Here is a 13,072-nt window from a genome sequence, read left to right as displayed (position 1 = left end):
GACACTGTGGGACCTTAATGACCCGTTAAAAGCACTATCGTGCTTTATTAAATATGCCCCAAAGGCTTTTGTGGTTTGGAGGTTTTGTACAAGAGTTGAGCAAACCGGTAATTTCCTCATACATTTCAAAATGCATAATGTAAATAAATTACTATGGCTCTAGACGCCGGGGGGCTCCTTTAGAGAGGGGGCACTATCTATGCTTACCTCTCTTTCCTTTTCTCCCAGAGGCTGGCTATGACTGTTCACCTGGAGACCCTCCAGTTCTACATGCCCCTCCTGTGTGCTGACTACTCCTGCTCTGTATTTTGCCCATGCCCTTTGCCGTGCGCCTCCACAGGAGGTACTGGAAGGATGGGGGTGCCATGACTCCTTGCTACAACCCTGGTGACAGTGTATGTTACCAGCCTTTTATTTGGGATCCTGCGTTTTCGGCACAAAATCCTGAGCTACAATTTTGCAAAATGTACAGTTACAGTGTTATAAATGTAAAACATCAAAACTCCAAGTCATATTTCATTGCTTTGTCCAAAATGGTATTGATTTGACTTTGCCTTGATCCCAGTTGAGTAGCAAATTCCACTGTATGTTTCAGATACTGTTTCCGTCCTTGTTCAAACAAGAACATTATAGACAGTGTATATTTTTGATACTTATGTGACATTTTCTGGGAATGTGGAGTTATTAATTGCAAAGAGCTTTATACCTTGAAAACTGAGATCATGATTACACTGGGTCACACAATTACTTTTAATTCATGGGCATGAAAATGTAAACACAGACGAGTATGTTATTTCTTCTAAAGGTAGACATGATTTCTTGCAGGTTTAAGCAATTTGTAAGGAAGTAGTTTTTTTTCTTGGAGAATTGGAACCTACTCAAAATCTATATATTGTAAATATTAGATCCACACTGCCAGGATAGAAGAAAACACTGTAATTTTTAGATTATTAGAAGTTATAATGAAAATCAGTGTTTTTGAAATACAGGATTTTATGTTCCCAATACCTTAGTCCATCTGTAAAAGAGTGTTATCTGTGCACAATATTTAAGCTAAAACTGTAGTTAATATACTCATTATACATTGTTTGTGTAATATATTAGCCTGAAGAGACTAATGATCACTACAGACATTATAGAGTGAAAAATATTTTTTAATTTTTTTTTAATTAAAACTAAAAACAAAATAACCTTGAAGACTGGCTCCCCACCTGTCTAGAGAGGGGAGTAACACCACCAGTACAACATGGGCTGTTTGGGTACAAGTTTTGTGGTGTATAAGAAATGGGTATAATGTAAACTGTTGGCCAAATCACACCATCCGTTATCCCCAGTAATAAGTAGTGCTCTCTGTTGAGCATCTGTGTGTTTTATTTTTAATTTTTGTAGCTCTTCATCCCCAGGTGTACCCTTTCTGTACCGTGCCTTTAAAAATTACCTTTTCTTCACAAAGCAAAACCCAGCATGAAATTGCATGCAATTCATGTCTAAATGCAAATGAAACTTATGACAGCCTATGAAGCGAGAGGCAGACGAGGGAGGAAATGGGCGAACTAACATATGCAATGTGCACTAAGGGCGTGCTGAGGACGTTCCGAAGCAGATGCGGCCGACTCAAGTTCTGGGTTTATCGTAAATACACTTGGTTTCAGCGGTATCATTTGCACACGCTACAGGGCACGTGTTATGATTGTAAGCTCTTTCAAATCTTGACTAATAGTGATGACTGACACATCATAGTCTTTACAGAAGTGGTAGTTGCTCAACCAATTTATAGGTTCATACCAGGTACTTGAAAGGGTAGGGTTATCCAGAAAGGAACAAATACAGAGAAAAAAAATCCCCCAGCACACTGCTATAACCAGTAAAGGATCTGCTATTTATACTTGTACATAGAAATGCAGAAGTCTCAGTTGCACACATTTGCATATGAATGGTAAGCCACCCACCCCATCAAGGTGCTTCTGATAATATGGTGGTCCTAACTCTAAACAAATAGAGTCCCTATTTTTGGGCCACACATATATGTGTTTTTAAATTGAGAGCTAACTTACCAAGAGGTACACCAAGAACCCCCAAATGGCAATACAGCAAACAGCACTCCCCATCAGCTACTGATACCAAACATGCCTCTCAAACAAACAATACAGTGGTCATTTCCTAAGAATTAACCCTTTTGGATCTGGCCAAACGCCATCTTGTATGCTGGATTCTCCACATCTCTAATAAACACATAGGAATTGATCCAGCGTTAAGAGTTTTTCCGGACTTTCACTGTCAGCATCAGCGGAGCTCCTGCACTATCTCCCTCTGATCATCCCAGCCGCCACAAAAAGGACAGCTCAATGGGACAACTGAAAAACAACAAGTATTAGGGTCTCGCGACCCTGATATTTTGGAACTGCCAATTTGCCTACCGTTTGACTCTGATACTGTTCCAAGTGCGTTCGGACTGTTTTGTGGTTTTGATATACATAAATATAAATTTCCTCTTTGTAGACTTTAATAAGTTTCTGCACCAAGTTTATTAATGTGAAGTATTATATTAATGTGAACCACTGTCGGTATTAATATCAATTGACGGCCTTTAACACATAATTTATGTAGTTTTTTTTAAATGCAATAATCATCAAATCAGTTAATACTTTACATTGGTGTAATAATATATATATATATATATATATATATATATATAATATATATATATATATATATATATATAATTATTAGTTCTCATACAATATATATAGACATATTCATAAAAGATTAAAAGTTATGGTTTAATTTTAGTCAGGTGCATTAATCAGGGCCGACATTGAGTATTAGCAGATCATCTGTACACCACTGCATCATACAGTATATAGGTATGTTTAATGCATTGTCTGTCAGGCATTTGTTGTAATCATACCACATTATCGCATTTTTCACATTTTACCGCTGGTTCTACCTTTATGTATTCATTACTATCTTTTATAGTTGGCTAATTTAGACCTACAGTTAAACTTAAACCTAGACTTGATAGTCAGAGGCAAGTGTAAAGTCAGGTTCAGTTACCCTGGCAGTTTTATACTGATAACAGCTCATCTATATATACATTAAGACACAGTACCCAAGATTATTATATACACTTGTTTCAATCCCATGTTAAATCTTATAACCCATACTCTTGACAGCGTTGGATCAATTCCTATCTGTTTATTGTTAATCAATAGACTGCCTATAGATCTGCAGCTGCTTACAACATTTAAAGTATACGGTTCAAGTATATTTTCTGTGCGCACAGTCTGTTGCATCCACATCTCTAATGCTTACTCCCACAAGCGTTGGAAAAAAGGCAGTGAATTGTCATTAATTAAACTATATGAGGAGGTAGCTGCATTCTTGTTTAGACTATTATTTACAGTTGCTTGAAAAGTTTTCCAATTTGTACTTCCACTTTACCTCCCCCGGCACCCCCAGCGGTACCCGATGAGAGTCACAAGGCGTTGTGTTGTAATAAATCCTGTTGTGAGATTATGTTTGAGATCATCATCAGCATTTATTTATGTAGCGCCAGCAGATTCCGTAGCGCTCTACAATTGGGAACAAACAGTAATAAAACAATACTGGGTAATACATACATACGTAGAGGTAAGAAGGCCCTGCTCGCAAGCTTACAATCTATGGGATCTAAAGAAATACTGATTTAAGTAATTTACAGCACATTAGTATGTAACTGTCAAGGGGTTGTTGGAATTGTTAAATTTTCTGCAGATCTCAAGAGTGAACGGCAAAAGGAAAGGAAGAGGAATTATGATGATAAAACAGTGTGGTTTAATATGTTCCATTGTTCAAGGATCCTTCCCAATAATGTGTTGTTATGCAGTTCTGCAGTTTTTATGATTTTCATTGAATACTGACATAACAAACCAGGTTACTAGTTTACTGATTTAAGTACATGTATGATAAACAGTAAATTATAGCATTATTAAGGGTACTTATGCATTGCAATTCTAATACTTCTTGGTAGATGTGCACTATGGAATCAAATCTATACCACAGGATTTCATTTAACATCTGCTGTTCAATACAACCTTGAAGAATGGCTTATTCTGAATGGTCATTTTTTATATTTGGTTTTTAATTTAGGGGAAAATTGCTTCCAGAGAAGTCAGCTTACACTGTGATTTTTTTCAAATGTGTTCTTTGCCTTTGAGCCATTTTACTTTTTCTCTTCTAGAATTTATCATTTGTGACTACACACATGAAGTTAGCAGCCAAACCCTGCAAGTTGGCGGGTGAGAGAAAAGGCTGATCCACTAACATCAGTTACATTATCCAATCAATCTACAGAGCAGTCCTAAGTTACCTGTACCTCGTCTGTGGGACTATCAAATTGGACAGAAAATACAGGTTTGTACATTTTATTTCACAGTTTTATGTTGTTTCCATGGTTATAAGACAAGATAGAGCTGATTATAGTCAGCACATCAATGCAAATGTTTTGGCTGGAGGTATAAGAGATTGCAAATTGCAAAGAATCACATTCAGGTATTTGGGGATTTTAGGGTAAGGAGCAGTCAGAAACTGTGTGGTTTAGCAACATATTTGGAATTGATTAGCCATTAAAAGTTTATATATACAATTTATGTTGTTTTGCACTACTACGTTTATGCTGCATCTGTTATATGGCACCGCACTCCATATTAAGCCACAAATGATGGTGCTTGTCTTATGTTTTTGAAAACACAGATTTATTTCCCAAGTTTCAATGGCTATTGTGATGTAAAACCACATGGGACGTGTAGGGTCTTTTTATTAAAGGGTAAAGGCACTATCTCTGCCAAAACGGTTATACATTAAGGGGATCCCGCCGACAGTAAGATTCACCAGGTCTCGACGGGGAAAGCTTCTACATGCAAAGCATTGGGAATCCTATTTAACAAGGATCGCATCAGCAGTAGTACCACCACAATGCTTCTTCTGTTACCACCAGTTTAGGATGGCGATAAAAAAAGAAAATCAATGAAAAATGTTTTATTATTAAAATAAAGCATTTTTTCAATAGGCAATATATGTTATTTTTTAAAAAATATTTTAATCTATTTTTTACAATTTAATTTTTATTGATATTTATCTGTCTAGCCAGGTCACGCTTGCACATATCCCCTGAGACTGTGTAGAATCGCCAAGGCAGCAGAATTTCGCTTTAATGTCTGGACAAGATTTTATTAATACATTACAGTGATAGGGCTGACTTTCCATCGCCACTTATCTTGGCAACAGAAAATCACCTATCACCAGATATTAACAAATAGACCACTATATCTATACATTGTGCATTTAGAATGTTAGCAAGCTAATCTAGTAATCTAGTATGTTACAGGCACTGTGTATTGGTCCATCAAGCTGATAACATGCTAGCAATATTTTCCAAGACATCCACCATTGAGAGAGTGAACTACCTACAATAAAGCATATATTTTATTAATAATAATAATAATTATTATTATTATTATAATAATACATTTATTTATATAACGCTATTCTCCAAATAGGACACAAAGCATTTGTATTTTATTGAATGATTGTGTTACAGGTAGATTCAAAATTCAGTTTACAGAGACTAATATTTATATAATTTAAAACACAGCACTAACAACAAAGAATATACATATTTAGTGGATATCGTGAGGGAAGAAAAATAATGTTGTACTCACAAGAGTGTTGGGTACTCTGCGGTGCCCTAAGCACCTGGAATAGAATGTTAGGTTGATCTGCACCAGTCTCTGGGATGGCCTTTGTCACTTGGACTATTGGACCTGTATACCCATGTAAGTGCCAGGAGCTCTGGAACTCTTGTGTTGTGGAAGCAGGGCCTGATTAAGGGTTCAACCCGCCCTAGGCTAATATGCTCCTAGAGCCCCTTTGCCTTCCAAACCATGCAAATAAGTGGTAGGTAAAAGTTAATTTGTCCTTAATTTTACTTTGGCTACTTTCAACCCCACCACCACCACCAATGTTTACATGTTTTGAAAACTATTCTCCACTTGACTTTTTTAAGTGGTTCACAGCAATCACCCCATCATGTAAGCCAAACCAACCCAATAAACAGTTTTCTTGCATTATTTATTATTTTAAAGAGATTTCATTTTCCAGATTTCACCCATCCCATATGCACACATAGATATAGCAAACATACTGTATAGCCCAGTGGTTCCCAAACTGTGTGCCGTGGCTCCCTGGGGAGCCGTGGCGATCTCACAGGAGTGCCTCAGCCAGGCCGTTTGTAAGCAAGACAGGGGACTTCTTGGTAAATATTTTGGCTTGGGGATGCCTTGAAAAAATTATGGAAACCCTAAGGGTGCCTCGAACCGAGAAAGTTTGGGATCCACTGGTATAGCCCATATACAAACTTGATTCTACGCTGTTCATTATGAGATTTCTGCTACTCGGTTCGTGCAGGTTCCTAATCAATGAGCACAGATCAGGGATATTTATTATATTATGCTACAGAATTTTTTTTTCTATCTTGCACACAATATCAGTGAAGTTATATTGCTGGTTTAAACAGTTAATGTTCTCTGTCTATGAGAACGCCACATGCTTATGTCAGAGTGGATAAGTTTCTGACTGCCTACAGGCCACACCCCTGGAAATTCAAGGGAGCCACATAGACTTTGTTTTAATTAGTCTCTACTTTGTCCATACATGTACAATGCAGAGATTACATTTATTTGCATATCTGCATCATAATTATTATTTACAGCCAAAGTTTCTACAAAAGCAGAAGTCATTGTGAAATATCATGCTGACATGCAAGTTAACTAAGACAATTGTGCTCAGACAAATGGGCAGAATTCAGAATTTCTAGTGGTCTACCCATTTTTTAACTGATGTACTATTAATGTAGAAAGCAATTTACACTGATAGCACGTCATTTAAACTTTGCATAAGTCAGTATGAATTCAGAATTTATACCATGCATCTGAACAGGCTTTTGGGCAACCACTGCTCTGGTCTAATATGTGTCCCCCCCTCGGTGATGCTCACCATTACCTAAATTCAACTTCTGGTCAAGGCAATTGACTATATTAATATGATTAATATTGTTTATTTTTACTTATATATAAAAATCAGAAATATTTTTTTAAAAAATATATAATAAAAAATATATCATTTTAGTATAGTATTTAATTTTGATTAGACAAAAGAAAAGACATGGTATTTGAGAATTTCAAGTCAATGGAAATGTAAATCAGAACCATAATGCTTCCGCACATTGGTGATACAGGTATCAACTTTTGGGAATAGTAACCCCTCATACAAAAGCTTTTAACGTGACTGCACACTATAGATAATTGATGATTGATTAAATGGCCATGGTAACTTCACTAATTCCCAACCTGAAGCTTTTTACTCCATATGCACCCACTGCATTGTTACGCATTGTGAAATCAAACTTGCTTCAAGGTATCCTACAAAATATTTTATCCTGAGATATTTATAAGGCATGGCTTGATATAGGTAAGTTTTTAGGAAAAAAAACACCAAGCAACTAAGTCCACCACATTATGGGGTAATACTCAATTTTTACCTGGATTGCATAACTTGACTCTCTACAGACAGGTAGGGGTAAACCGATCCAGCATTTATATAAATTACAACAATACTGTATCCATTTTCTTGGTGGAGATCTAGTAAAGGTTGCAGGTCTAGGAGAAAAGTCTTGTATAGTTAGCGCTAAGCAATGTGACTTCCCATAGGGTAATACTACAGGAACAATGAAAATAATACCAGCTGCATCCCTCCAAGACACATACTTGAAGACTGCCAAGAGAGTGTATATAGTACCTTTGCAATGGAAACATATTGAAGAAGGAAAGCAAATGTAGTAAACCTAAAGTCTTCCACTGCCTTTGTCAGTACCACATGATTTGGGCTGAAGTAATTCATTTTCTAAATAGTGTCTTAGAGAACATAAAAGATCCCAAGGCTTTATTATTATGTAACCATAAAGAATGCACCCATATAATATATTCATCATCATCACCATTTATTTATATTGCGCCACTGATTCCGCAGCGCTGTACAGAGAACTCGCTCACATCAGTCGCTGCCCCATTGGGGCTTACAGTCTAAATTCCCTAACATACACAGACACACAGACTAGGGTCAATTTGTTAGCAGCCAATTAACCTACCAGTATGTTTTTTGGAGTGTGGGAGGAAACCAGAGCACCTGGAGGAAACCCACAAACGTCTCACAGATAAGGCCATGGTCGGGAATTTAACTCATGACCCCAGTGCTGTAAGGTAGAAGTGCTAACCACTTAGCCACCGTGCCGCCCATAATATATTCTCCTGATCTTATTCCTGTCATAAATATAATCCTTACTATTGCTAAGGAATCACTATGCAAAAGTAGGTGCAAAAGAAACCCTCATATAATATATCAATGAAATGAAAACAGAAATCCATATATTACAGAATGATAGACAGCCAGCACTAGCTGATACGGAGAAAGAGGTTATACATTTCTGTGCTAATTGTGAAACTTAATTACTAATACTAGATCTGAATACCAAGCAAAATACTATCCTTGCATCACCTGGCACAGACTGGTTACTTAAAAACAAAATAAGGCAGGATGAAACCTAAGGAGCTGTGGGACTTAAGATATTAGACTCACTCAGTTACCCAGTTTGATGGATCTTACTATATATGCAAAGACAGAACTCCTGTGATTGCAGAGGATACAGGTGCTACCGGGCCTGTAGCTGGAGGGGCTGCCTAATCCCCACATGTGTTACACATATAGCTGCAGTCTCCCCATAGCAGCTGTACTGGCTTCAACTATTGTAGTTCCACCTTGATCAGTGCTATATGAAGTGGAAGGGAAAAACCCCATGTGTTGGAACTCAAAACCCAAATGGGGCTTTACTGTGCATGTGCTGGCTGAATTTTGTTTTGGGACATATTCATACAAGTCTACTCAGACTAGTATGGATATGTCCAAAAACATTTTTTGGGGGGGGGGGGGGGTGGGGATTAAATGTTACGTCCTTGTATATATGTATATGTAACTATCTTGGAATCAAAGCAATAATATTACTAACAAAAATGTTAGAATGCTATTCCCCCTACGGTTCACCCCCTGATTTCTTTACCCCCCTCCATCTCACCCAATCCCATATCCTTTAATCATGTTTGGTATATATTGTTTATTATTCCTTATCGCCTTTTCTTTCCTTCCCTTTATAAATACATAATTTATTTGTGAAATCAATGCACATATGTGTAAAAAATATTTCTTAAATGTTTATGTATTGTGTAATTTTTTCAATAATGTATTGGTGTAATGGGTCTTAGGGCAAGAGAAGCAATGACATATTGTTTTTTGGAACACCCCTTTCCATAGAGGTTCCAGCCCAAATTAAGCTAAAACTGTTTTCCAGTTTAAGAGGAGGGCCCAATGCATGTGGACTCTCTGATATAGTGGGAAGAGGCTGCACTGTCTAGCCTGGAAACCCCCATGCTCTAAGGTCTCCAAGTTCAGGTGGAAGCCAGCACCAAGCTGGTTAAGAATCTTTTGGGGAGTGCATACCGTCTCCGAGTTTTCTTATTATGTAGATTCCATAGAGACAGCTTAGAAAGGGCAAGAAGTCCCCAGTCCCAAGCTTTCTGTTCTGATAGTGACATTGCTCAAGCCGCATTTGGGCAATCTGACCTATCAGAACCAGTTGTAAAGTAGTTGTCTTTTTCCTGGCAGTTTGTTACACAGTTGCTTAATAAATTGTACAGGTTGCATCTTAGCCAGGTTCAAAATGAGCATTGAGATTTGAGGTCTGATGGTTTACAATAATACGGTTTGAAGTACTGATTTGATTTTAAAAAATGCAATTTGCCACTCCCCCCCAACATTATCTCAGGCGATGTTATCATCTAGACTCATAAACTGTGTTTGTAATGCTGTAAGAAACATTTTTTTTCTGAACAAAAGAAGTGATAATCCCCCCTTTAGTGCCAAGTGCCTTGGCATTTGATGTGGAAAATTCTCATAATTTAAAGTATTTTTGTTGCAGATCTTGGTGTAATCCACCACAAAATTAATAAGTTTTGTGTGTAGGTTGTTTATCTGATATAATACTTCAAATAGTTTGCTTCCTTTAGTTTACTGTACAGTTCCACAGATAGACATTATATTTCAGGATTAATGCTCTGTTGGAATCTTTACAATTATGTAATTATCCATTAATATTTATTGGTTATGCATGGTTGCCTTTACAAACACAGCTTTCCATTTCACCAACATATGTAACAATTCTTCCAATTTCATTGAAGTGCAGTAAAGACATTTTCATCTTCTGTCAGGCGCCGTCCGCACGGCCGCCTGACTGTGTGATCGCGCGTCTGGTTGCTAGGCAACCAGACGCGTCATTTCCGGATTCCCCCTGCCATCCATTTCCCCCGCAGTATGACGCGCCCCGTTGCTAGGCAACGGGACGCTATGTATTCCCGGCGGCAGGCATGACAGCGCTCAGCGCTGAAGCTGATTGGATCCTCACATTATTTAAACCCCTTCCTGTCCTCTAGTCAGTGCCAGAGTATCAGGTCTTCCTGCCTCCAGCGTTTCTGTGTACCAGTTGCTATATTGTTCCTGACCTTCCTCGTGCTGCCTGTGACCCTTTTGACCCGGACCGTTTGACCACCCCTATCTGGATTCTGCCTTTGTACTGCGCTCCCTGAAGATTACCGACTCGGCTTGCCTCACCATTCTTCTGGATTTCCCTTTTGTACCTCCTCTACCTGAACGTTGCTGAACCGGCCTGTCTGACACCCCCTTGTATCTCGCTGTGGACTCTAGGAAGGACCGCGACCTGCGTGTCCCTGCAGCGGAGTCCATACTTCCTTGCGGGGGTTCCTGGTGAATACCAGGGGCACGTTAGACTCCGCGCCTTCCTCTGAGTTGCGCCAACAACAGCAGGTACCTCCTACCAGTCATACACCCACTAACAGTCGTGACAGTATACTCTGGCCATGACAACGGAGGGGTCTGGTGAACCGTCTGCTCGTGACCTACTTCTGCATTTGGCCCAACGAGTGGAGCAACAAGAAGCAGCCCAAGCGCATCTTCTACAATGTGTCCAAGGGATTGCTACCCGCTTCGATACATTTCAGAATGCTGCACCCGCTACACCAGCCATAACCTCTGCGGCATCCACAGCATCCAGTGTGGTTACGGTCTCTACAGCGGCCTCCGGTGTACGCATCCCGACACCCGAAAAGTTTGACGGTGATCCCAAGAAGTGCAGGGGCTTTCTGAACCAATGTGCCATCCAATTTGAGTGCAACCCAGGGGCCTTTTCTTCAGAACGCACCAAAGTAGCTTTTCTCATCTCCCTCCTCAGTGGTCAAGCCCTTGCCTGGGCCTCACCTTTATGGGAACAAGGGGGTCCACTTCTTCATAACTCCAACTCTTTCATTGAAGCTTTCAGGAAAGTCTTCGATGATCCCGGAAGAGTTGCTTCTGCAGCTACCAGCTTGTTAAACCTCCGCCAAGGTGACCTGTCCGTGGGGCAATACGCAGTTCAATTCCGAACCCTGGCTTCCGAGTTAAAATGGAATAACGAAGCACTGGTGGCAACCTTTTGGCAAGGTCTGGTGGACCGGATTAAAGATGAGTTAATTTCCAGAGAACTCCCGGCTGAGTTAGATTCTCTCATCTCCATGTGCATCAAGGTGGATTTGCGTTACCAAGAGCGCACGCAGGAACGCTCTCCTGGCAAACGGTTCATACCACGGCTAGCACCCCAGTTCCAAAATCCCATCCTGCCAGTGGACGAACCAATGCAAGTAGGACGCTCTAAATTATCCCTTGAAGAGAGGGAGAGACGCTTCAAACAACGCCTGTGTCTGTATTGTGGAGATCCGGGACACCTGCTAAGAGTTTGTCCCAAGAAACCGGGAAACTCTTCCTCCTAAACGGTGGCGGGGAGGCCGTTTTAGGAGAATCCACAGTTGCTCCCTATGCTAAAGAAAATTCTCCAGAATTTCAGATGGCTGTCATCCTGAGCACCCCCAAGGGTACCTTTTCCACCACGGCCTTTGTGGACTCCGGCTCCTCCGGGAACTTCATTTCGGCGGATCTAGCTTCGCAGCTCCAAATACCTCTGAACCCATTGCCCCAACCGTTATCTCTGACGGCAGTCGACGGAAGTCGTGTCACTCACGGCTCCATCTCCTCCGTGACTTCTCCTGTTCGGTTGAGGGTAGGAGTACTTCACAGCGAAATGATCCAACTTTTGGTGTTGCCGAGGTCCATTAATCCCCTCATCTTGGGGCTACCATGGCTGAGAAGACATTCTCCTCAGATGGATTGGGACCACGCTCAAGTTATGTCATGGGGTGAAGGATGTCGCTTTGAATGTCTGTCTAGAGTCTTGCCTCCTAAATGTCAAGTAATGGCTCAGTCCGAGCTAACCCACCTTCCTGAGGCCTATATGGAATTCCAGGATGTATTCAGTAAAGTGGAAGCGGAGATCTTGCCTCCTCATCGTCCCTGGGATTGCGCTATTGTTTTATCTCCTGACCAACCCATCCCCAAAGGGCGGACCTACCCTTTATCTCGTCCAGAGACGTCAGCCATGTCTCAATATATTTCAGAAAACCTGAAACGGGGATTTATCCGCAAATCTACTTCCCCAGCGGGTGCAGGTTTTTTTTTTGTTAAGAAGAAGGATGGGTCTCTCCGGCCTTGTATTGATTATCGTCCTCTCAACCGCATCACTGTCAAAAATCGATATCCACTACCTCTCATCTCCGACCTCTTTGATAAACTCAGTGGATCTCAAATCTTTTCCAAATTAGATCTCCGTGGGGCCTATAATTTAATTCGCATCAAGGAAGGAGACGAATGGAAAACGGCCTTTAACACCAGAGATGGACATTTCGAGTACCTGGTGATGCCCTTCGGCCTCTGCAACGCCCCAGCCATCTTCCAAACCTTCGTTAACGATATCTTTCATGACCTGTTATACACTTCTGTGGTAGTATATCTAGACGATATATTAATATTTTCTAAAGATCTGAAG

At 40.1% G+C, this 13,072-nt stretch overlaps 1 protein-coding gene across 2 annotated transcripts in view; it reads left to right on the top strand.

The window, feature by feature from the left end:
* The window catches only part of BMPR1B (bone morphogenetic protein receptor type 1B), a 349,352-nt gene that overhangs the window by 113,529 nt on the left and 222,751 nt on the right, over positions 1-13,072 (top strand). For both annotated transcript variants that reach the window (XM_075201541.1, XM_075201552.1), the window contains one exon: positions 4,220-4,392. The gene's annotated coding sequence lies outside the window, so the exon portion shown is untranslated. The remainder of the gene's footprint in view (positions 1-4,219; positions 4,393-13,072) is intronic.

This window comes from Mixophyes fleayi, chromosome 1 (assembly GCF_038048845.1).
Source record: "Mixophyes fleayi isolate aMixFle1 chromosome 1, aMixFle1.hap1, whole genome shotgun sequence".
NCBI lineage: Eukaryota > Metazoa > Chordata > Amphibia > Anura > Limnodynastidae > Mixophyes > Mixophyes fleayi.
Note: the sequence above shows the minus strand (reverse complement) of the source record. Positions and strands in the feature narration are given on the sequence as shown.